The sequence below is a fragment of the Falco punctatus genome (assembly GCF_963210335.1).
Source record: "Falco punctatus genome assembly, chromosome: 14".
In the NCBI taxonomy this organism is placed as follows: Eukaryota; Metazoa; Chordata; class Aves; order Falconiformes; family Falconidae; genus Falco; species Falco punctatus.
This window is the reverse complement of record NC_137594.1, coordinates 2,853,438-2,879,889: the sequence shown is the minus strand read 5'-3', so window position 1 is coordinate 2,879,889 and position 26,452 is coordinate 2,853,438. Positions and strand designations below refer to the sequence as shown.

Genomic DNA, 26,452 nt, shown 5'->3' with positions numbered 1-26,452 from the left:
TCTTTAATATGTTTACAGGGCCAAGCTGTAGTTGTTATAACATCTTTGACTTCTGTAGGTGCTCTGCTTCTTATTTAAGCTCCTTTAAGATCTTTAGCAATTAGGCTATACTGATAAAGCTATGTGTTCTTATCTTGTCTCTTCTCTTAGCTTAGAGGAAATAATTTGCGCATTATATCAGGGATAAGAGCTAGAAAGTGTGAAATCTGATCCCAGTTCTGCCACTCGGTGACCCATAGGAAATTGGTTCACCACATCGTTTCAGTTTTCTTGTCTGTGTGATAGGTAAGCGCTAGTCTCATCTGTCTTCCAAGGCATTCTGCAGCTCTTTAAGTATTTAAAAACAATACTAAACCTTTTAATAAGCTCTTCTATATATCATTTTTATTGAAGAAAAATAAAAATTAGGTTATCTGGAGCTTACAATAACTGTGAATTTCAGATTAACTGTGAAATCTTTCTGCTTGAAATCAGTGTATCCCACTTGCTTGGAAAGATTTTCTATTCCATTATTCATTACAGGGGCCTTAAAATTATATTCCAGTGACAAAGCCTCTATTTATTTTTAGACAATTGGCATCCACTTCTGGCTGACCTAGAATGTTTCTTTGATGACAATGTCTGTGATCCAGCTGGGTTTGCTGAATGGTTGAATAAACAAAGACAGATAGTAAAATGTGGGAAAGAAAAGGCTATTTTTATTATATTAGAGAATCTGCCCAGCCAACTCCAGGCCTGATTCTGAATGTCATATTGGTAACAACAGTACACTTCAGTTAAGCGCCCTTGTGGTCTCCATATCATCTCTGGAATTTTATCGTTATTGGATTGCAAGGTTATGAGAAGGCTAAGATCAAAAAGTTCGGAATGAAGGTGATTCACAACAAAAAGCAATCAATATGTTATCTGGCCTCTTCCTTCCTGAAATACGTAGGTTAAATACGTGGAAGTAGGAGGGTAAGTCTGAACTTGTTGTTTTCTCCCTCACCATTTTTTCATTGTTGTTGCGTTTGCTGGTCATTTATGTTTTATTGCAACAACCTTAAAGCCAGCTTAATTTTTGGATGATAATGCTGCCTGTAGGCAAAGAACTCCAGGTACTAGAATAAAGGGAAGTCTCTTGATTGACTAAAATCAAAAGGGTATTTCACTACGTAGCATCATGATTTGAATTTCTCTCTCTTTGAAAGTAAGAGCCTAAATCAGTTATTGATTATCATACAAGAAGGTGTCAGTGGGCAAAATTTGACCATGGTTCAGATTTCCCTGTAAATTTAGGGGGAGTTTTCTGAGACTTTAAGACCAAGTGGCAAATAACTTCCTTGCGTCAATTTCAATTTAGTTTCTACAGTGCAAATAATACATAGTAATGAAAAGAACATACTGAGATTCCAGTGCTGACACTTGAGTTGTCAGTCAGAGCCTGTGCCCTTAATGTGCTCACAGCACCCGCCAGGTCTCGCTCGAGCTGCCGGCAGAGGGGACCCATCCAGCCCCATTGTTTATGGGCTGTAGTAGCAGCTTGGGCCAGTAACAACCATTACTTCCACTGTCAAAAGCAATGGCACAGCTCAAGAGTTCCAGCATGGATATTGTCAAAATATTTTACCAGGAAAAATAAGGGGTTTCACCGTTTGTTTGGTGTGGGTTTTTTTGTTTGTTGGTTTGTTTTAGTGGTCGTTGCATGTCTGAACAAGAAACCATTTTTAATTTGTGTAGAACAACCAGATGTGCTCTAGCTTTTAGCTATGGCTGCTGTCCTATCAGTGGAAGGGTTATTTCTACTGCATGAAACAATTAAAGTACCCTACAAATGCTCTGCAGGAGCATTTTACAGTCATAATCATCATGTTTGTCTTGGATTAGGAGCTTTAAAGGATTTATTTAGAAGCCTTTCTGTTTATCTGTTTCTAGAATGTAAAAAATGGCCTTTCACATATAATACGCTAAGCTTGATGGCTTCAGTGTAATTTTCCATGGTTCATACTTTGTGCAGTAATAAATAAAATGTAATAAGAATAAATTATAAATATTTATAAGACTATTTTTGTCTTTTATTAGGTTTAGAATTTAATATCCCAGCCAAAGCTTCAGTCAGGAGTTCTGTTCTTTAACATCAGAACGACTGCTCAGAATTTTACAGTTGGAGACTGATCTAGTTGACTGCAAAACCCTCACCTGTATCAATGCCAAGGAAAGCATCCGGTGAGATAGACCAAACAAAGTCAGCAAACCTTAGACATCCACATTGGGGTTAGGAAGTTCATCTGACCCAAGCACATTCCAGCTCCCATCCTTGTGCTGCTGTCTCTGGGTTAGTTACTCTTACGGACTTGGTTGCATGCCAGGTGTACCAGATTGGGGTGGGTTGGTTTGTTTGTTTTTAAATATTAAAAGAAAAAAACCCACAAACTACTTAGGGTTCTAGAAGAGTTGCTTTTTATAAATGAATAACTTTCTATGCTTAAATTCATATCACAGTTCTAGATTATTTAACAAATATTTTCTGAATGTTCTTCTTATAAAATTTGGGCTTAATTTATATGGAAAAGAATGTGGTTGATGGTGCTAGAAACAAAGTAAACACAGTTGTCTGTTAGTTTCTGAAAAATACTTAGTCCCTCTCATTTTGTGCCCAGGCTTGAAACTGAAATATCTCCTTAATTTGGCTTATGCTGATGTACAACAGTTTTGTTTTTTATTTCCCTTGTAAAACATGTTGTTCTCAATGTAATGAAAACCCATCCATATGTACGTTCCTCTGTGGTTGTTCATATACCTCATACTCCCAAACTGGGAGTTGAATTTTGTATCAGTTCTGCCGTTACATGTGCCTCATGCTGAGGGCTTAAAGGGCAGTGTCTGCTTCTCTTCACCCCTCATATGAAGACATAACATACTGAGATTTTTCTGCAGTTTGCATCATTTTTTGATTAAGTACTTTTATACATCAGGGCAAGGAAATGAGGTTTTTCAGTTGTCGCTGACAACCTCCAAGATTCTTTTAAAGCCGGGGAAAAAGATCTCTTGTGCCGACAACGGCTTCCCTGTTGTCTCATGGATTCGGATTACTGCTTTGACCGTGAAAAAGCCAAGCAATAGATAAAAGGCTGTGAGTACCTTCACTCATCTGGAGGGAGCCTTGTATCCCAGGAAGGCCTGTACCTGCAGGTATTTCACTTGACAAACCTGCAGCAACAAGGTTGTAGACTGGCAGATCTCTCTTGAACAAGTTGATGATGCTACTTCAAATGCAGATGCCAAGGACATCCCCAAAAGGCTCTGAGAAATCTGAAAACTCTTAGGTGCCTTGCCTTCATGCAGTTCTTCAGTGTTAAACAGGGAAATGCTGTTTTAATAAGATAAAGGACTAAGCATGCCGAAGCTAGAGCTTTGCTTTTCCTTCCACCCACGTAGTCCTCCTTCTCTTATTAAATATTGGCAGGGTTACAGTAAGACAGCAGCAAAACATTGTGTCAGGAAACTGATGTGTGAAAGACTGCAAAGCCCATCTGCTTTCTCCCATGCTTTTATCCATCCCTTGCCAGTTCAAGAGCACCGCTGGTATTCTCCCCTGAGTCATCCTTGACCATAGAATGATGGTAGGTAGGGCAGAGTAAAGCCACAAAGAATTTGCAACGGGCTTACAGAAGCTAAGGGTTTATACTGTGTGAACCTGGTCGGCCATGGTTGCAGAAAGCCCTGAAATCTCAACATCTTTGGAAACTTTTCCCAATTAATCGTGCTCTCAGCACCGTTTGTTACTGCCAGTGGTTATAATGCGCTTGATGTTACCTGCCTCTTCATTGGTGAATGCTGTCTGATAACATTTAGGTCATTGCATGGCTCCATGGGTTTCTTCTCAGCTGTTTTACAAGGCAAAAACAATTTCACCCCAAGGGGGACACTTGGATAAGCTGCGATTTCAGTGCATTCTGCCACTTGGGACTGTGTTGGCCTTAGATCTTAGTAACAGTTGTAACGATGAAGCTGGATTGTAAAACATGAGAGCAATTCAGTGACAGTGCCTGTTCCAAGACTGCTAGCAGCCCTCAGCAGCTTGGCTTGGTGGCTGTCCCAGTACAGGCCCAAGATTCAGAATATGCAGCTGTACAGATAAAGAAATACTCAGATGTTTTTACCTTCTCTCTCCCCCCACCCCCCCCAATGAGTTGCAGGAAGCAGGAGCTGCTCTGCACATCCCAGAGCTGTCAGAATTCCAAGATGTTCTGCAGGAGCAAAGTATGGATAGTTTAGATTTGTCCTCTTCAGTTTAATTGAAGGACATAGTCCTTGCAGCTCTTCCCTTGAGCAACTTGATTACACTAACTTCAGTCTCAGAAGACTGGATTAATTAGGTAATAAGCACATAATTTTGTGCCAGTGGTTTAAGGTCAGGAGTGGCCAAGCCCTGTGTTAAGATCTGTGGCAGACTTGCAAGCAGCTCGTTTTCTGTACAGGCAAGTTACTCCCCGGTGATGGGGAGGAGCTGCTCTGCTGCTGCTCTTAGGTCAGTTTGCACGGCGGTGTATGTGTGTTGTCTGTGGTGGTCACGCTGTGGTCAGTCCGGCTGCTTGTGTCAAGCTTTTCCAGCAAAAAATAAGTGCTGTGAGCTTCCTGGCTGAGGTGTCCAGCTCTCGAGCTGCCCCGCTGTGGTTTGTAACCTGGAAGGCCTTGAGGTGACTCTGGTGGGCAAGGCTGTTACGGTCTAGTGAAGTCATTGAGTGACTTTCTAAAGTAATATCTTAATTAACAATGGGCTTTTCTGTCAGCTCAAAGCATCCGCATTGCTGAAAAGCTCATCCAACACAACACGTGTAAGGCTGTATTCAGTAAATTAGCTAGAACTGATTTATTTATTTTTTTTAATTCCAAGAACTGAAGTCCAGGTGTCACTAATGTTGACAGCACTTGCACCATGGCTGTGCAGAAAGAACTTCCCTGGTACTGATCCGCTAATATGGGTTGCATTGCTGGCGTGCGTACTCCATAGCCTGTGCTTTTCAGAAGCAGGCGTCAAAGCAAATCAAAAGCAATCAAAGCAAATCAAAAGCAATCAAAGGAAAGGCGTTTGGGGGGGGTGATGAAGCTCGGCGCCTGCCAGTGCTCTCTGCCTCTCCCCAGTGCCCTGGGGCATGTGGACCAGTATACCCTGCACGCAGCTTGCCGGGAGTGTGTCAGGCGGTGTGAGGTGCGATACGCTGAAGATCCTCTGTTGCAGGGAAGAGAAGTGTTCTGGCAAAAGATATCAGTGGTCTTTAGTACATAAGGAAATAAAAATTCTAAGGAAAAGAGTATTTTTGCATGTTAACTGTCTGTTCTGCTGGGGAAAAAAATATCCTACAGCCTAAGTGGAAAAAGGGAATATTTAGTAATACCTTTGTTAAAGCTGATTTTTGCAAAGCTTTAGCACATTCCTGCCAAAGAAGAGAACAGGTTGGATGCTTTTTTATATTTTTTTTAAGAAATGGTAGAATAACAGATGTTTTCCTGATCCCTTAAGTAATATATTCCCTGGGCAACATTCTTCATTGATAACATACATCTTTTATTTTGAAGAATGATACAAAAACTGGCTAGAATATGATAGATTAAAGGAAATATTGAAAAAATACCCTACTGAATATATGCTTTCTGTTAGCATTTTACTATTTATTAATATCCTGTATAAAAAATTTTAAACCCATATGGGTGGAGGTAGGATTTTACTGATTGGTAAAATACATGGGCTTACATAAAAATACTTGCTAATTTACTACCACTGTTTTTACTGCTATGTCTAGGCTGAAGGATTTTAAAACAGAAATTTTATTTTCTTGATGTCAAACAGATGTGTAAAAAAGGAAAAAAATTTGTTATTATTTTGTGCAGATTTTAGTGACAGAAGGGGATTTTTTTTCATGGACTGTTTTGGTGATTTTATCTGATGTTTGTAGAATGTGCAGGTTATGGGGTTTTTAAAAAGTATTTGGATATTTGTGTAAACATTCATAATATGTAGGAAGAAAGATATAAGGCTGTGTTTATTAAACTTAAAGGTGGAAGTTTTCTAAAATTTCTCTGTTTTAGAGGGTGATTAGAAAATAATGTTTTCTCTTATACCTGCTTGGCAAGGAGAGTCCTATTAACTGAAGAACTTTGCATGCTAAAAGTTTGTCTGTAATGTCTTTGTTTTCTCTGAGCCATATTTCCAGCTGTGTCTGCTTTATTTCAGTTGACATTGTTTAAATCTGTTCAGCAAAGTAGTGAGAAATATGTATCTGGAATGAACATCCTGAAGATTTTAGCTAGTAGATAGTGAATTGCTGTAAAGAGAGTGCTCACGTTTCAGGAGGAATGTTAAAGATGAGCCATTTTAGAGTGAGGAATTCTTCCTGACACTTAGCTTAGATTCTGCACCACAGCCTGAAATAGTGAACAGCGTGAAATTGGTAAGAACTTACATACTTTTCTAATATCTAGTAATTATCTTTTATTATCTTAGTTTTCTCAATTGTTTTTTGTTGAGGGTGCAATGAATTCATCTGGCAGGCTTTGAAATCTGTTAGTAGTTTTTAATAAAGTTTTAGTAGTGACCAAAATTAATAAATTTTGTTGTTAGTCACTTCAGCTGTCACCATACATCTGTTTGCTAAAGATACGTGGTGCTCTGATACATGGTATCAGTTTCAGAAGTTTTGTCACACAGAAATATAACTTTAAGTTACAGCACTCGGACATGGTTTTCAATTCTTTAAATCTTTTGTTCTAAAAAACCCCACCTAAATCTTCCTGCTGCTCAAATTCAGTTTGGAGTTTTTCTTAATTTGCAACAGCAACGAAGAAAATAAGTTGACTGTTTCAGAAGCCTTTTTTTATTCATTTCAAACATTGCTTCATTTAAAGACTGTTCCATTCTTTTTATCCAGACTTTTTTCCCCTTAGCACTCTTGTCCTCTTTATCCTCAGCTCACCCTGCTGTGCTTAGGTGTTACAGCAGCAGTTTCTAGCGCGGTTTGTGTAGAGAGAGGACTTCAGCAACATGTCAGCGTAGTAGCATGAGCTAAGGAGCACAAGAGACTCGCTTAGGCATGTGTTGCACGGCTCTGCACGGTTGAAATTAACCTTTGGTAACTGGAACTGATGTTATTGGATACATAAAACGTGTGCTACAAGAGCTGAAGTAACTGTCAATTTGCATTTGGAAACTGCGTAAAATGCTGCAAAAATGCAAAGCTGAAGAGCGTCTCATGATGCTGAACTAGATCAGGATGTGTAAGGAAATACAGCCCTTTTGTGCCTGTTTGTCTCGGTAATCTTTAAACTTTCCAACCTCTCCTCCACATGAAAGAACCTTTAGGTCTCTGATATGTTTTACTACTTTTCCCTGGGCCACTTTCTCTATTTTCTTTTTGGTTTGTTTCTAAGATTGAGAAGCTAGACTTGAATGCATGCTTAAAGGCATGGCACTAAGTACTATTTTACAAAATGACATGACACTTTTAATTTCCTTGTTTCCCGTGCCTTTCACATCTGTTTAGCTTGACATTACAACCTCTGTTTAACGTTTCTTTTTCGTGAACGTGCATAGTTAATTTGTAAGTCTGTGTGGCATTACCTTGTGCTTTCAGGGCATGAATTTCACCTGCCACTGTGCTGCTTTTGTGTGTCCCTAAGTTGGTTTGGATTCTTTTGCAGAAGTTTCTGCTATACGTTACCCTGTTGTCATCACAATGGTTCAGTATCTCCCAGGATGGGCACGCTGTGCTGTCAGCCGCCTTCCTGAATGTTAAGGTTAAAAAAAAAATCCTGACAATTTAAAAATCCTGTAGCGTTTCTCCTAATATCAGGAAATTGATGCAGCATTCTTGGCTAAAGATTTGCCCTTTCACAGGTAAGCTGACTAGCTACCATTCTCAGCAGAAGTTCTATTTATACTGTTATGAAGGTACAATTGAGAAGAAAAGCATTCTGTAAGCAGTTGAGTTTAAGTAAAAATATTGTAAACTAACATATTTTTTTTTCCATGAGTAAACATGGCTACAGCTGAAATGGGGGCTGTTTTCCTCCTTTAAGTTGTTTACAGATACAGTCTGTTACTGCAAAGTTGTAAGTTCTAGATTTCTGGCATTTCTGTCTCTCTTTTTTTTTTTTTTTTTTTTTTTTTTGTGGGGGGTGTGTGTGTGTGAGTGGGTAGGTCATTCAAAACACTCGTGAGGAATTAAATTCATTTTGTAAAATCACTTGAGGGGAATTAGGTACATCTGCTTAGATAGTTCAGTCTTTCTAAATTGTATTAAATGCTCTTGAACAAGAAACACTCCACACGCAGCTGCCTGGGGCAGGACGTGGAAGGTAAAGCTGCGTGCTTTTTAGCAGACAGCCCAGGTCTCTGTAGATTTGGGGAGTAACGTTTTGCGCCGCCACTTAATTTACCAACAGCGCATAGCAGCTTTGTGCTCAGATCTTCCTTTTATTCTCAATGTGTTATTGCAGACCTCAGGCAGACAGTAACGAGCTTGTGAGCAAGCCTGTGGATAGCCAAACCTGCATCTCCAAACTGGGGGTAGATTGCGACCCAAAGAGAGCTCAGACTGTAAATGTCCCTCCTCCTATATTCACATACACAGGAAAAGAAAAAAGAAGTCGTCATATTAAATGAGGAGATGCTTGTTCTGCGTGCTGTTGTGTGGTTTTGTAGCGTTAGCTGCAAGGCTTTGGAGGAAGGAAGAGAATTGTTTTTGTGTCACTTATCTCTCTGCAGATAGAAATAGGTTATCAACACAGTTTCAATTATGTGTGGGTAGTAGCGCTTGCAATTACGTACAGATCGTGTACAAGCTAATAACTGAAGACACAGAATTCAGAGTAAGGAGACCTAAGTTCTGGTCGTGTCTAATTATTCCTGTACTCTTACTAAAACAGGAGTAAAAAGATATAGACATTATTTGCATCATGCGGTTTATGTAAAACACAGAGTTGAAGCAAAATTCAATTTATTGAGCCACAGCTGAACCTGAAGGGTTTCTTGGTACAGAACTAGGACTGAATCCCTTCAAAATACTTTGTATTGCTAGTTCAAAATAATGAGCCTGCTAAAAAAAGTAACATACATATATCTATATCTATATCTCCTTTGCATAAGACATCCTTTCACGTGCAGGACTATTTTCAGCTGGGGGTCTCCCTCCCTCTGTCCCTGTGAGCCCTTGCTGCTGCACTGTGACACTGTACACATTGCAAATGCTAATAGGGATTTTTTTTTTTTTTCCCTAATGCAAGAATTCGATCAGTGATTCCTGTGGGCTCTAACTAGGCTGTTCTGAGGGAGGGATTCTTGTCTCAAACGCAGGTAGTGACTCTCCCCAGGCTTTCCCCTAGCAATCCCATTTTTAAATCTTGTTCCATATGCATTTCTGAGCACCAGTCTGTGCTGTATGTGCATGGTCTTGGACTTACGGGTAGGAGAAGAGGGTACCACCAAGAGTGTTCAGACCATATCTTTAACCCATCCTTGTTTCACTAAGAACAACACTTGGGTCATTTCTCTACTGCTAAATCCCTCCAGCTGTACTTGAGCTCTGACAAGAGGTGGGTTTTGGGGAGTTAAAGGTTCCCTCTGGCTGCAGCCCTGTCCTGTGAGTCCGTCAATTTCAAAATTTTGCATTTTCAACACAAGACAATCTCAACTCAAGTGAATTTACTGGTTAAATCACTCCTTGCCTGAAACATCACTGCAGAAATGCGATGAGAACCGATCCAAAAAATGCAGTGGTTTCATGTCCAAATTTTAAGGCCTAATTAACTAATGTCTGCAGGGGTTTTAAGATTCTTTGGTTGCAGCTGGATTTAGAAGGGCAGAATAACAGTAGCAGGGTGCTAAAGAACTGCTGAAGAATTTTTTTGGCATTGTGTGTCTGCTCCATTGAATTGACAGTTCAAAACTTGGCATGAAATGAAAAGATGAGCTTTGGATCGTATCCAGAGTCACCGAAGTCACTGGGTTCAGGCTTTGAAGAAGCTTGAATCCAAGTATCTTCTCAAAAGTACTTGTTAAAAAGGGCTGCATAGGAGCTAAGGGGACTTTATCTGTGGTGGATTTTCTTTTTCATTTTCTGTTTTCAAAATTGTTGAGTGGTTTGTGGGGTTCCCCCCCCCCCCCCCCCCCACCCCCGTATAGACTTGTATACCGTTATCTCTGTTTTCAGTTTGTGTCTTTTTATGGTGAGATTGCATATATAAAGCTTTTTCCTGCGAAAACACTTGCCAAGCAAATCTTTATTACAGTTATCCAAATGAAAGGCCATTTTTACAGAGAGACTTCTCCATACATTTTTTCAGACAGCTCGCAAACAGCCAGCCAACAATAGCAGTGGCATCTTTCAACTTTAACCTTGTGTTCTTTAGAATTTGTTTAACAAAAAGAAATTCTAAGAACTTCGATCTTTTCCATGAAGTGACTCTTTTTGAAAACTCAGATAACAAAAGACTAGGAGAAATGCGATTGTTCAACTTTTTATTTTGCATGCATGAAAAAAAAAAATCCCATAGCAAAAACATTTTGTGTAGCAACTTCCAGAAGTATTTGATTCTGCGTAATAGTTTGCCATACAGAGCAGAGTAATACCAACTCAATATACAGGGTAATTTGTTATTACTCTTGTAAAGAGTGTTCCTTTCAGGCAAAAATGTTCTCGTCTTGCATGCTAAAACAGAAACAGAAATCTTGGAGAGCCTAGGTAGCACAGGGAATTAATCCCTTATGGGAAACCCATCCCTACCAGAATTAGTGGAAAATAAATTTTAAGCCATAATGAGTCAAGAAAATGGGTTTGGTGTTTACTAGTTCCAAGAAACACCCTAGTAAAGTCTGAAAAACAACTGTACATCAATTGTGAGTCTGGCAAAGGTGAAATGTGGCCAAAAGAGGCCCAGGACAGCAAGAACAGGACAAATATCCTCTTTCAGAACGATCTCAGCAGGCGATTGTGCTTTGTCTGTCCTGCCTTTTGTGAGTGCTGGACATGGAATTCTTCTCATCGCTTTTGTGCTCCTTCAATATTTAAAGTTATGTTCATATCTCTCCCATAAAAACGATTTGCCATTTCTTTGAAAGTTTCATTTAAAAGGTGCAAGTTGAACTCCAATTTTGAGGTTGTGCCTGGCCAGGCAAATGACCGTGTCGGAGCTACAGTGCGAGTGCTCGCAGAGAGCAGGGCAAACACGAGAGCCTCGGCTCTCGGGCCACTGCTTCGACGGGCTGGCTTTACCTTTTTCTAAATCTAGTGACAATCCCTAAGACGCAGCTGTCAAAAGTAAGCACAGGTATCAGCAATATAGAGCTGGCGTCTCTTTTTTGGGCCACGGGGATTTAATTGGTATGGATTTGTGTAAACGGACGCATTCAAACTGTAGCAGGTTTTGTTCCAGTTTCTGTGTAACAGAGTGTGTTGAAATGAAACCATAATGTATTTGAATGAAGCTTTTCTGAAGATTTTCCATGGAGATATTTCTTGCTGCCATTAACTACAAGTATTTGAAACTAGAAACAGAGCCCAGGAATCTCCTAGAAAATAATTCTTCATCAGGGACAGGCATCAGCTTCCTCTCTGAGGAGGGAAAAAAAGAAACCTTTAAACATTCTATGACTCTATTAATTAAATTTTCAGTAATTTCTCAGACCGTTGAAAACGTGTAGATGTGCTTGATGGATATGTTAGGATATTCACTGCAGGAAGCTTCTAGGTAAGTGAGAGGTTTTTTAGATTTTGCTTTGGCAGCATTTCAAAATGGATTGTAAGTAGATAAATGGAAAACGTGAGTAGTGTTCACAAAACGCATGTGTAGGTTATGCTTATACACAAGATGTAAATGCTCCCGGCTTTCTTTGCTTTTAATGCATGAAAAGCTGTATTGTGCTTTAGATCATAGTAATTAAATAGTAGATTTGTGATCCACGTGCTAATATCATATTACTGTATCTTGTCATGGAAGTAAGAGTGGGTGCGCTCCGGTTGCATGGTGGTTTATAGAGCAGTGAGCTCTTTATTTGTGGCTTAGTAAAGATGCAGGACGTGGCCAAATGCTGCAGTAATTAAAGGGTAACATCAAATTGTAAGTTATCATTTGAATGTTAATCATTCCAGAATGCCTCGGGACTTTCCCTTCTCTTCTCTGTCTCTCTTTATTTTTTTTAATTTAACCTGTGATGTTGGAGGTGTGACAGATGGAGGAAGAAAGCAGTATGTCCCCCGCAGGTCCTGGGGATCATACACCTGCAGTATGATCTCAGGAGCATTTTCAGTTTATTTCTCATAAAGCAGAGGGTGCTGGTTCTCACTCCGGACCAGGACTTATTTTTGGCATCAGTTCCCACGTTCCAGGAACGTTTGCCTCCTGGAGCGTGGGGAATACCCAAAGAGATTTGTTTGGAGGGAGGTAATGTACAGTACTAATAGAGTTATAGCTGGAACTGGCCAGCCTCCAAAGTATCGAAGCATAGCACTGCCCAGGCATTATTACAAGAAGCTGGTGGTGGGAGGGAGGCCTCTTCTGTGGCAATCTCGAAGGGGAACAGAGTGAAAGTAGAGGATTATAGTCGATGGACGTGGGGTTAATATATACAGTAAACAAAGCTTTCTAATAAACAGGGAAGAAATTGCATTAGAGAGAAATGTGTCTGTTATGGACATTGATTACAATAATCTTTAAGATAACGTTCTCGAAGGTCAGATTTATTGTTCCCCCAGAAGTGCATTTCTGATATAATTTTTACGAATGTTGGTGCTCCTTTGCTGACTGGAAGTCTGAACAGTAACGGGGCAAGTGTGAGATGCGCTGCATTCAGGAGACTGTTTGGGGGGGGTGGTCCATCCAGGGGCGCCTGCAGTAAGCATTGAGTAAGCATTGCCAGCAGTAAGCATGAAGCTCTAGCAGGTGATTTTTGTGGGCACCAATCTGCATGAAAAATGTGAACAGATCGATTTTTATATTATGTTTTAAAAGCATAATCCAAGAATTGTAGATTTGTGTAGGAGAATACCTCTGATAATTCTACTGAACTCATCCTTTAGAGAGAACCTGTGTTCTTTTGGGCCTCTCTGTACAAGAATACTTCAAAAAGCTTATCTAAATTAACCAAAGATATACATTTAGTGGATTATTTTAAACCATAATAAACCCCTGTGTGGGCACTATTTTACGGAGTTCAAGTGGATTTAATTCATATATCTTAATTCACTTTTGAGTCTAATTAGATTGAATTTAATGAAAGTCACTTGAATTATGACTGAGAGTGCTGAGGGATGTAATGTAGTTTAGCTTATCCACTGAATTATTTTTTTTTCTGTGTCCTGTAATAGGTAGGCACTCTTAAATGTTTACTTTTACATGTAACAGGACGGTCTGCTCTGTGTGGTAAGATAGGCTTTTTTGAGCTGTGACTGTATAATTCCAAGTGATCAGAAGTACCATGCAATGTTCTTAGTCTGCTTATTCAATGTAAAAGCAACAAAATATTCAATATATACTCACTATTTGCGGGATGTGTCACACTGCAGTTGAAAAAGATGCAAGATTTTGTGTGTGTGTGCGCACACTTGGGGGTATATTTTATCTTATCTGTGGCTATAACTTGCTGAATAACGGTATCCAAAGACAGGGAATCGGAAGGCAGAGTGGAGGTATTAAAGAAGTATTTAGTTATGTACTTGAAGAAAAAGCTGTTCTGGCCTTGGACGGGATACAACTTGCTGTGTTTACCTTAATTGTAGAGGTTGTGTCATGCTACCGCACCTTTTGGGGTTTCATCTTGGGTTTCCCCAGCTCGCCTTGTGTCCCAGCTCATGTGTCTGTTACTCTTATTCTCAGCTGAATTGTTTTTTTCGGAGTGAGTATTGGTTGTTTCTCTTCATGCTTTCGTTTCATGCTATTTCATTTCAAGCTCTTGGGAATGTTGCCTTGGATTTGACAGGCCCTGGACCAGACGTTGAAGTTTTCAGCTCCAGCTACAAAAGTCTCATTACTTTGGTTGCTTGGTATTTTCTAATTTGTCGTTAACAGGTAAATCCATCATTTGGTTACTACTTGTCATTGTGTGATGTATCGGCTCTGGGTGGCGTTTTATTGAGGCACACATTACTGTGTTGTGTTTCACTGAAACCTTTGTTCTGCACTTGGAGCAACTGGATGAGATTAGCAACGGATTATCTTTTTCTCTTTTCCTCTGCAGTTGACAAAATTGGTTCACTTTTGGGCCCCTCACTGCCAGACAGACATCGAGGTGCTGGAGCATGCCCAGAGGTGGGCAGCGGGGCTGGGGAAGGGTCTAGAGGATGGGTGATGGGAAGCGGCTGAGGGAACCGGGGATGTTTAGCCTGCAGAAAAGGGGCTCAGGGAGACCTTCTCGCTCTCTACAACTACCCGCAAGGAGGTTGTAGCGAGGTGGGGGGCAGTCTCTTCTCCCAAGTGACACGTGACATGACAAGAGGAAACAGCCTCAAGTTGCACCAGCGCAGGTTTATTGGGCATTGGGAAAAAATCTCTTCACCGAAGCATTACTGAGCACTGGAACAGGCTGCCCAGGGACGTGGCGGAGTCACCATCACTGGAAGCATTTAGAGGACGTGTAGATGTGGTGCTTGGGGACGTGGTTGAGTGGTGGGCTTGGCAGTGCTGGGTTAACGGTTGGACTCGATCTGAAGGGTCTTTTCCAAACTAAATCATGCTGTGATTAAGTCCTGCAGTCACGCTCCTGGCTGTGTTCTTTCTGCCTTATCAGTTCAAAGTTTAAGCGTTCCCAAATATTCTGTGAAAACCCGTTTGCAGTCTGTTGTATGTCCTCTCAGGATTCAGAGTCCAGGAATGAAATACGTGTGAAGTGTCCCCTGAGTTTTGGGAGGAGGTAGAAATTGGTTCAAATTGGAAAAATGTACACATCTGACAACATGAGGACTTAAAAAATTATCTTTTTTTTTTTTTTAAAGAGAGAAATTAAGAGCATATTGAACCACTTGCCCTAATTAGACAAACTAGTGAAATATGTATGTATGCATATATATACTTATGCCATTTAAAAACACTGAGGATTGAAAATATTTTCACTCTATTACAAATGTAACCATTTGTTACTAATTTTTCATAGTTTGGAGTTATGATAAACAGTGCTCCCGAGGCTGGGAGAGTCAAGGGGAAGAGGAGAGGAGTGAGTTTTATTGTCACAAAAATATCATCTCTGGCTGGATTTTTGCCCTTCTATTTGTTGTTCTTGCAAATCACCTATGAAAATGAAAATAATATTCACAAGATAAATCAAGCAGAAGTAAAACCCTTTTATTCTTACAAGTTTGGTTGGTGGATTTTTTTTTTTCACTCTTCTGCAGAACGCAGAAGAACGGGGTGTTGGCTGGAACAAATGCTTTATAAACCTTGGTATATTTGCTTTTGGAGACACGCTGTGGAAAAAAAGTTATTAACTACAGGAAAATGACAGAAAAGGTTAAAAAAGAAAAACGATGAGAAGAGGGATTTGTACAGACCAGGTGTTGTGAGCAGAGCAGTGAGGATAAAAAAAAAAATAAAGTTTTAGACCATACGATACGCTAAATTAAGCAAAGATTCCACAAAGAAACCTGATCTTTTGACTTTAAAAACATGGGTTATTTCTGTGGACTTAATTACATTAAGGTAGAAGTTACATGCTTTTTTTTAGAAACTTCCTAGAAAAAATCTTTGAAAAGTATCGCTGCATGTGTAGACTGATGTGCCATATAATATTCAACAAATATAATGAATATAAGAGCATCTGAAACAGTAGAAAAACTTGTGTTTTGTGCATACACACGTATGTCAGCTTTTTAATGTTCAGTCTGCACAGATTTTGCGTTGGTTTGTTTTTTCATTGAAGTTGTGAATTAAAGCTGTCCAAATAATCATAATTAGCACACCAAAATTTGCCTGCCTTCAGCTGAGTGGAGAATTTACTTTCCATGGTACTGGCAAAATTTTCCCCCTTGATAGGGTAAGAAATAATGTTTGAGATCGGTGTAAGGAATATAATATTGCCAATTTTAAAGCAGAACTATTTTTGGTTAGTGATGCATGATTTGAAATCCATAAATTCACAATTAGAGAGTAATTGCAGTGTATCTCATTAAAGATACTTTGACTTACTGCACCTCTTGCATTTTAACAGACCTCAGGAAGAATCTGAAGGGGGTTAATCACAGATATTTTGCATTATTACAAGATCCTACTGTTGTTATAATTTCAGAAGTGTATCAATTAATGAGGTCGTCGTCTTCAACTTAAACATCCACATGCAGGTTTTTGGCTGTCACTGTGTCCCTTCAGCGGTAGTCAGTTACTGTACAAAAGGTAGCTGAATTTGTGTGCACCTACTATTTAGTAATGTTTTTTAGGTATTTACTAAGTTACTTAGTAATAACTAAAGTATCAATTAGCTGCATGGTTAATAGCAAACCAAAATCCCAGAGAGTGCTTGTGTGAGTATTTCCAACAATGGAAAAGCATATAGCCACAGACAGATTTCAGCTGAAGCTGGGATTCATAGGATCCTGTAAAAACTGAGAGAAACAAAGGGCAGAGGAAATTCTGGGACATAAAACCTCATCCCATCTAAAATTTCATATTCTAACTTGTTGCTTACTTCCAGAGGGGGATAGGGATTTATTTCCTGTTTTAAATCTGTTTTTAAGTGCAGCTCTGACAGCGGAGTCGCTGCCAGATATCTGTAGCTGCTAGAAGCAGCTCGTACCCTTGTTTTTCATCTTCCGAGCCTTTATGTCTGTCAGCCCCCCCAGTGTCCCTGTGAGGGGGCAGCAACCACCTCACCATCGTACTGGTGAAGGGGCAGCAGCGGTGACTTGCCCGGGGTCACTTCAGTTGGTAGGGAACTAAGATGAGAAATGACGAATTCTGGATTTCTTCTCTGCATCGTCGAGCGTATTCTCTGTTTCATAATAGATTTTGTCCTGCTTTTACCAAGGAAGAAGCCAAAGAAGTTTCTTGCTTTTGGAGGAAAATGGCTTGATTCCTTTTTGCTTAGCTTGAGATCACATCTCAGCCCTTCTTCCTTGCTGAGCAGCTTATGACTAATAACAGAAAACTCTTCCAACTTTTCTTCTTCTGTGAATTGGCCAAGCGTGTTTTGCTTTGCATAGAATTATGTAGGAGCCATCCGTAGTACCCTGACCCTGCCAGATTTGAACCAGTTACATAAAACCTCTTGGACTTTGATGTTTGCCGGCGATTTCAGAGCTCTCTGGTGCGTGGTGCAGGTTGCAGTGCAGTTCTCCAAGTTAACAACTATGTTCACATGCTTTGTGATTCTCAGTGGACAGAGAACCTTGGCGTATTTGTGATAGGTTTGTCCCCAGAATCTTTGGGATGGATTAGATTTCCTGGTTGCATTTCAGATAAATGAATTCTCCTTTGTTATGTTGCAAATGCAGTCATTTCAGGAAACTTTAAACTGAGTTGACAAAGTGACTTGTGTATTCGAAGTTACACACACATGCATATATGAGAATCAGAAATAAGAATTCAGGGAGGGAGGGGTTAGGAGGTGCCACTTGCATGCTGTCCCCTGTCTGTTCGGAACTGCCCTGGCAGGCTGCACCCCAGGAACGGGCAGCAGCGCGGCCGAGGAGCGGGATTGCTGGCCCTTCAACCCGGAGCCCCTCTCATTTATAACAGAATGACCATCCACGAGGACAGGATTTAAATTTGCACTGGTGATGGTAAACTGGGTGCTCTATGACTTCTGTGTCTTTGATTTACAATCCAAATAGTCTGCTATTTTTGTTGCTTTAGACCACTTATTATACCAGTTTTCAATATTAGTTTTCGATATTATTTTCAATCCTTTTATTTATATGTCAATATTATTCTTCCATAGTCATTGTTACTTTCAATATTCTTTTTCCAACAAAAAAAAAAAAAAAGATTCTGGCTACGGTCCATATGCCTGTACAGTGAATTTGAGCCTCCTTGAGAAAAACTTGTTCATAATTAACCGCAGTCCAAAGACTTTAGAAGTCCTGCTTAGATTCTTTACATCCCTTCTGACATCCCTTCTGAAGTGTTACCTGAATGTTAGCAGAAACAGCCTGAAGTCAGCTATTGGTGTCTTTTAATAGGTTTGTTCTTAATATCTCAACTAGAAATATTTGTTTCTTGTTAGGTAGCTGCAGAATGTTTCATTCATCTAGCAGTTGCCTACAGCTGCATATAAAATAAGTACAGGAACATAGAGGCATTTGTTTTCAGCTAAAATAAATACTTGCTTTCAAAATGTTTTTATTAAAAAATAGCCATGACAACTTTGGAATATCTTCATCCTTGGTTTTTATTCACTCTTTCACATCATTAATTTACAAGCTAATGAAAAGGTTATGATCACAATAAAACAAGATGGAGCAATAAATTACTAAGTCTGTAAAAATACTTGGCAGTATTTAGTTAGATACTAGGTGAGATAACATTATATTCTGTTGCAAAATTTATTTACAGTTTATTGTAAAAATTTATTTACAGTTTGATTACAAAAGGGTATGAGAACAGGGGACCCACCTGGAATTTAAGCTTCAGGTGCCCAGAGCTGTGTGCAGCTGGTCCCAGTGTGCCCAGGTTGAGTAAACTGGGATTGCTGGATCTGGGTGGAACACAGCTTGTTGCTTCTTGAGAGTAAAGTGCCCCCGAGTGCTTTGCAAGTGGGAGGTACAGGTTAGTGAAGTGTTAAGATTTCCTGCTAATGCAAAGAGTAATTTTTTTTTCCTTCAGTTGTAAAAAAAAATCCTTGCAAAACCTGTTACTTTTAGCTGGGGATGTGTAAAATAAAAGTGTTTAATGCATACTTCTAATTTTGAAGATTCCCCCTGTTTATAGAAGTGAAAGGGACTTGTTCTCTCTTCACTTTTGCCTTTAAGCAATACTGGGAATGGGGCTCCGTGGTCTGTCCTTCAGAATAGCTGGTCAAGGCTTTTATACTGACCCCTCATGTTATTTGCTTAGCATTTTTCATTATTGTTGTGGCCGTAATGTTTTCCCAGGTTATCACAGAATCCTTTACTTTTATGGAAACACTCTATAGAAGAAAAGATGATAACACCCTTTAGGTATCTTGTGAAATTTAAAACGTGATGTGTTTTTACAAAGAAAAAAAAAAAAAAATCAGGTTTCATTATATAATAAATCTTTCATAGCCTTTGAACATTCCTGCAGTTCAGCCTGTCCCACAGGAGTCCATCCCCAAGTCCTTCCCCTGCATCGTGTTTCCAAAACCACGCAGCTCCTCTTGAGCCAGTTTCCACAGTCTTGGACACTTTGCTAAGAACATTCTGTATCTAGGCAGTTCCTATTTACCTGGGATACTAGTGACTTAAATTCATTGAGTTACTGGACAATTATTCACTCATTAGCCAGATATTTCAAAATCCTCAAGTTTTTTTCAAAGACGTTTTTGGTCATAGTGCCGCCCTGTAAATCAAAAAAATAACAAGGTAGACGTTAAATGAAAGCCCATAAATATTCTTCATTTGAAATTCTTGGCCTTTTATAAAAACGGACAATAATGCTGTTCAAGAAATTGAAAGCAGAACTTTCAAAGTCAGGAAAATGTGTCTAATCCCCCAAAATTGTTAATCTGATGCTTTTAGCAGTGTTAGTCATAGGTGACCAATTGAAACGATAGGCTATTAAAGAAATTCTGGGACCATTCGCTTTTGTTACCATTGAGTGAGCAAAGGCTTGGAAACGTGTAGGAGATTAGCAGCTTATTACTCATTTTCATTTGCGCTTTTGAGGTCCGAGATAGACTTTCTCTAACTAGATTTTGAAGCAAACTCATCTTCCCTTTCATTTTTTTTTATAAATTATCCCGAATCGTTGTGATAGCAAAGCTGGTTTAGCTTTCCATGTTGCCTGGCATGTTCAGTAAATCAACTTTACGAAGGTTTTAAAAAACAGAGCACACTACTTTTTTCCCCGGTCTGCGTGGCAGGTGTGCTCAGGGTTGCAGAATCGTCTGAGTTGTCCCGGGGCTGATGATGGGTCACAGATTTAGGTGCTGGTCTACCAGGGAACCACTGGAGTGAGCTGGGATGTGTGCCTGTCCCCTGCGGGAGGGGACGACAGGACCGGGAGCACTGCACCACGCTGGATGGCTGCGCCTGGCTATACTGGCTCGGTGGCCAAAATCTGCTTGTACTTCAGTTGGGAAGCAGCTGCGCCCGGAGAAAGATCGAGGCCAGAAACATTTAGAATATTGGATAAGCGTGAGAAATTTTTGGTCTGTAAAGCTCAGAGCTCTTTATTAGCACGTAATTTAACGTGATTTGTATCCTTAGTATCACACAGACTGAATCCTCTCTCACCCTTTGGTTTGTTAGGTCGGGTTCGTTACTTTATTTTCCTTGGATGGAAACCTCCCCAGTTATCAACAGTGAACAAACATATTTAGACATAATACCGAGTATTGTTTGTCCTTTCCTTTCAATCTAAAATCTAATTTCCAGCCACAGTAAAAATAATAAAACTGATGTTTGCTCCCTACACCCCCCCCCTTTTTTTTTTCTCTCCAGTGATAAATATGATGTAGTTTGAATTTTATCTGTATATCTAAAATACTCCGTTGGAAGCTTTGGAAAGATCGCGTTGCTTTTACTGCAGAGCTGGCTCCTGGTCAAGTGGGTTAAGCTGTATGCATGAATAGAAACTTCGGTTGTTTATAGTAAGTACATCCGTTGCTGATGTACTTTGTAACTTATGTTTAGAACTGAGTGTAATTTCTCAGCTTTTTAACTATTCCAAATTGTTTCTCAATACAGAACTTACCCTCTCTGTTTTAAGTTTTTAATGGATGTGGCACAACAAGAACTAATTGCAATTCTACTTACTGCTGAATTATCTTAGAATCTAATAGTTCATCAACATAATGTCTGCAGTTTTTCTCAGCTGTATATAGATATCTCTCTGTATTTCAATCCTCAAGACATAAATCCTATTCACTGTGCCCTGCATCATTTATCTTAACATACAGTAACACATTTTTGCCCTGTTTTGTGTAACTACAGCAACAGCAGTGCTTGCCAGTGGGGTATTTTGTTTTGTTGGATTTTTTTTTCTTGCGTGCCATCAATATTCCACCATAATTTTTATCCTGAAAGTACTCTGTTAAAGTCAAATAGACGAGGGTACTTGCAACTTCCCATTTTCTTTCTGAATTCTTTTTGTGGAATTTCTCTTTCTCCTTGCATCCTTACTCTCTGATTCTTTAGCTAGAGGTTTACAATGTGTCTGAGCACTGAGATACACTTTTCCTGCATGATATGTGTAAACATTTTCAGCTTAATTTTTGTGCCCCACGTTGAGTATTTTTACATGCACCTTTTATCTCCTTCAGTACTGAGCCTTTGCATTGTTTGCAGGTACTGAGAAACTTTCCTTCTTAGTAACATGTTGAGAAATTCTACAGGTTTTTCCAGTGTCAACTGATTGTTTTTAATTTAATCTTTGCCTTTGTGAAGATCAGCAATGGTTGCTTGTCCGAAGAAGTGATGGCTATCAGTAGTATTGTTACTAAGCTCTCTAACAGATATTTTTCAATAATGAGCAAAACTACAGAGGGGTGTACGACCTCAGTTGTAGATTTGTTCCTTTGCGACGCAGCATCGTGTACCGCACGAGCGAAGTGACAGCGGTGCCCTGTTCCTGTAGGCAGCTGCTACGTTCTGGTCTCTTGCTCATTAGAGACCCTGGGAAGTCCAGAGGGAACTGCCTGACCTAACCACTTCCCTGTGCCCTAATGCATCAGAAATTCATTTATGAATGTCAGCAACTGCAGCTATGTTTTATGTAATGAGATCTGTAATGGTTTGAAGACATGCATCAATCTATATGGAACTGGCTCGTACTCTCAAAGGAGCTCTTTGTAAATAAAGCTGTAATTGGTCTGGGGCTGGTCTCTGTGGGTCTCTGAAAAGACCGCAGTAAATGTCACCAGTAGTTCGGTTCAAAATGATGGTACATTTTTACAGTGGTGGAAATTAGCACTGTAACAAATTCTGAACCAAGTGAAGAAATATCAAAGGTTGTCAAAGGTTCAAATTACGGTATTTCAATTGTAAATGTTCCTTATGACTAACCTTATCTTACAAAAAAAAAAAAAAAAATTGAATTTTTTTCCTTGAGTTGCCTCTTGACATTTTGGATCTTGTTAATATAATATGCAGCAAAAAATCCGCTCTGTGAACCAGAGCAGGGCTGGCGTTTGGCGCGGCTGTTGAGAAGGCACACAGGGTTTCAGGAGGGAAGGACAATCCCTTGGAGCTGAGATGCAGCTTGAAGGGGCAAACCAGGAGCGCATTTGGAGTGACAAACACGACAGCTGAATTCACCAGTCGGGTCAGGTCTGCTCCCCAGTAATGTAAAGAAGCAAAGTGTCAGATCGTGGAGCCCTAATAACAAAAATTTGGGGATGGCAGGCAGAGAAGGATCGTCCCTGGGCAATGCCAAAGTTTGCTTCTTTAGAACTGCTGGCGAGATGGACTTAAGCATCTTCTGCACGCAGCAAATGTGCAGGCATAAGCTGCTGCACATTTGCCATATGTAGCTCGGACTCAAGGAGGGTGGGACATACTGTTCCTCACCTCATTATTTCTGTCTGGACACTCAGGCAATTAAATTAGCCCCTGATCCGTCACATACAGGATGTTGTCATATTTATGAAAATGGCTAGAAATTTTCATTGCCATGTATTTTGAAGATGAAATTTTTCACAAAGCGTAGACTCTCAAGCCTATTAGAAGGCTTTACCTGTTCACTGTTTGCCTGCTAGATTCTGCCTACCATCATTTAAACTTTAAAAACTAATTATTAAGTATTACTACCTTTTTTTATAACACTGGCTAATTGTGCTCTGTCATGTACAGTGGTTTATTATTTATTTGAAATGCTAGGATGGATAATTACTAAACATCTTTTAATATGACTGTGGATTAAAGAAATTTTAAATTTTTTTCCAGTGCCATTTCATTAGTTATCTCCTCTGTGGCTTATTTACTATACAGTGGGTTTCTTTGGGCTTTGTGTGATCCAATTTCGAAGTCAAATACACGAGGAAAAAGCAGTATGCATGTTGGTAGGTAAATAAAAGCCAAGTATCAGAGGGCATACTTGGTGAGCTATACATCTCCTGCACCCTTGGGGAGTCTGATTTACCCCTTTCTTCTTTCCTGTGCTTTTATCTTCTTGCTATGGTAAATGCTTAAGTATGCCCTATTACCCCCTCCTCCTCCTTAAATCCCATCTCCCCAGAAAGCATCCCGGAGTGTGAAATTTGGATTTAACGGAGGTTGTGAAGTAACTCCTGTAGTACGCTGTTGGAGTCCTTGCACTTGGGCTGTTAGGGTTACTGCAAGGTACAGCCGCGGGTTTTTCTAGAGTAAAATATTGGTACCAGGAGGAGAACAGGTTTCTAGGAGCACCTTGGTGTTCCGAAAGAAATTACAAATGTAAGAGGAAGTATTTCCAGAATACCTGTATTAACTGTGATTTTGAGGCCCAATTCTGCCTGTGTTAGTCAGCTGGAGTAATTTACTAAGTGTAAGTAGTCTCGCTGCTTGGTGCACTGTGGCAAGGTCATTCAGGGTGCCAGTCTTAATGATCTTAGTTTGCTGGTCTAATATGCTGATTTTTTAAGAAAAAAAGTAGCATGTTCTGTATTAAATATGAAAAAAATGCTTTTTATGAGCACATGCTGTATGGAATCTTTATATTAATAGCATCTTGGCATTTTACACTCCCAAGACAGTCTCAGAAACCATGCAAGGGCTGAAAATCTGGTTTGTAAGTGCTGTAATTTGTATCAGGACCAGATTTGATCAAGTCCAAATGTTTTGGGTTGTTTTTGTTGGTGTTTTATTTTTTTCTTTTCTTTTTTAAAATGCTGAATCCATTTTAAGCCTTTATTCATCTCTATAAGAACAGCCAGCGACATAGTGTCAGACTCAGTCTGTAGGATATAAAGTTATTGTGTGAATAAAAACCTGGTAATCTAAGTCAAAATAATTCATGCATTAATGGGGTGGAAGAAGGAGTAACTTTTGCTGACACTTCTTTAAATTCCTTTAGTAACGCTTTACAAATGGCTTTCAAACTGAGCTCACTGCAGCCCTTGTTCCGTGCATACCTCTTAGCAGCCTTCAGGATAACATTATCAGGTTGTCACTTTTATTGCTGCATGACTTCTGATTTACGTTTTGGCCATCAAAGTTGCCTAAAGACGGTGATTTTATATACAAGAGTACTCTGTAGATTCGGCTTGCTTTGTTCAGCAATTTCCTTTCGCACTTTAGTAAGCCTTAAGTTTTCCTAAGAATTAAAAATGTTGTTACCAGACGTTTGTGCTTCCCATGGACTAGAAAGAAGTTTTGAGTTGGTCAGGGAAAAGACTGTCAGCAGCCTGGGGAACATTCCTGCAATGCACTGGTGTTAAGACACTTTGATAATTCCTTTCTGATGTTGTGAGAAAACCACATTTTAAATTTCTTTGCTTTAAAAACTTGTGTTTTGATTGTAAAAATCAGTAATTTTAACCTTCTAAAAGCAAGATTTTATGCTGCTCTGGTGAGCTTTAGTTCTGTTTTCCAATTGTGTGGCCACACACATGCACGGTGCCTAGTTTGGGGTGCGATTTTTGGTTTTTTTTCGTTTTTTTCTCCCCCTTCCCCTCCCGCCTCTTCCCCCTTCATTGATACAAACTTTTCAGTATGCGGGTAGAACGTTAGTCAAGTTGAACTTAATGCAGACAAGTATTACTGAACAAAAATATGTGCTTCTAGCATTTATTTTAGGTTATATGCTAGTTTTACATTATCCCAGCTGGGTATTAAACTGAGTTACAGAACTGGCAGTATGTTGGGGAAAACCAGATGTGTACTCTAAGAAAACAATAGTTTTAGGTCCAGAGCTTTCATTGAAGTCTGCTTCAAATTCACACTCCATATTCCTCTCCCTTTTCTCACCGAAAAAAAAAAAGATAATAAAAATTGAGAGTTGTTCAAAAATGCATTTTAAAAAATCCAAAATGATGATCGGAAAGTTTAACATGTATGCAAATGCTATCTGGATATGCCTTCAGAAAGTAAAGACCTTTGGCTGGCCTGGAGGCTCAGCTGGTAGCGAAATATATTGCCGTGTGGGAGACCCTGATTTAAGTTCAACCACAGGCCATTAAGGTCTGGAAGCTCCACATAGGTGAAACTTTCAGCTCTACAGCAAAGCGGTGGAGGGTTTGGAGGCTCTCTTACTGGTGGTTGGCTCCTCCAAGTACATCCCGAAGTAACACTCTGCCGTGGATTCCACTGAAGTAGAAAATGAACACAAATGGTAAACAAATGGGCGGCTACACGGGGGCGCACGGATGGGTGCGCAAAACCGTGGAGAGCCACCAGGGCTGGCGCTGTTGAAGGGTGAAGTTGACCTGACAAGAGACATATGGTTGAAGTTTAATTCACTGGGGATAACAGGCACTCAGCTACTGTGCCAATTGTTTTCCACCCCCAAAGCAGAGAGGTTTTAATGATTTATAGCAGAAAAGGGTGTATGTGTTACCTAATATGTTTAGAATGACTTGATACAGTTTTCGGAGCAGTACGGGATGTGAAGTGGATAAACAGTCGCTTCTTACTCTTCTGTGTTCAGAATTTCAACAGCAGAGTTCTGGTCATCTTCTGTAGCGTGGGTTTCTCTGAAAATGCTTTTCCATGCAGAACTTCATGTTGTAGGCTAAGACATGCAAGCAAAAAATAAATTTTGAAAATCACTACCAGGAAAATGCTTTTACTTGTGTTCTCAAGGTGGAATGTGACTGGCAATTCACATTCTTAAACATTTGTATAATTCATAAATGTCAGGTTACTGGCTCCCACTTGAGGGCAGAAAAAAAAAATAAAAATGGAGGAAATCAATTCAGTAACCAGGAATTCATTTGCAGAATTGGGAAAGCATCATCTGCAGTACCGTAACATGTAGTACATGACTTAGTCAAACAAACTGACACTCTGTTAGGATTCATTTTCATTTTATGACTTTAAATTAGAAAAAACATGTTTGCATCATTGCAAAGGCTGGTGTGAAAGAAGCACCAATTCCCAAGCTCTTCTCCAGGGTATTAGAAACATTTGTCCACTTAGTGCATTGACTAAAGGGAAAGCACATGTGAGGTTGCGTTACTGAGCGGGCTTCTGATGGCGAGGCTAGGCAGAAATGGTACGGCTCGCGTGGAGGGAAGGATGTGTAACCGATGCCTTATCGGTGAGCTTTGGAAATCAGAGGACGGTGATTTGTGTTAGGCTGACGTTATTAAATTTGTCAAAATGATGATAGTTTTAAAAATGGCAGAGGCTATATGTAAGAACATCCACTGCGATGAAAGAAATCAATCATTTTTCGT

At 39.8% G+C, this 26,452-nt stretch overlaps 1 protein-coding gene across 6 annotated transcripts in view; it reads left to right on the top strand.

The window, feature by feature from the left end:
• BANP (BTG3 associated nuclear protein) overlaps positions 1-26,452 on the top strand; it is a 152,533-nt gene that overhangs the window by 107,226 nt on the left and 18,855 nt on the right. The gene's annotated exons all lie outside the window — the stretch shown is intronic.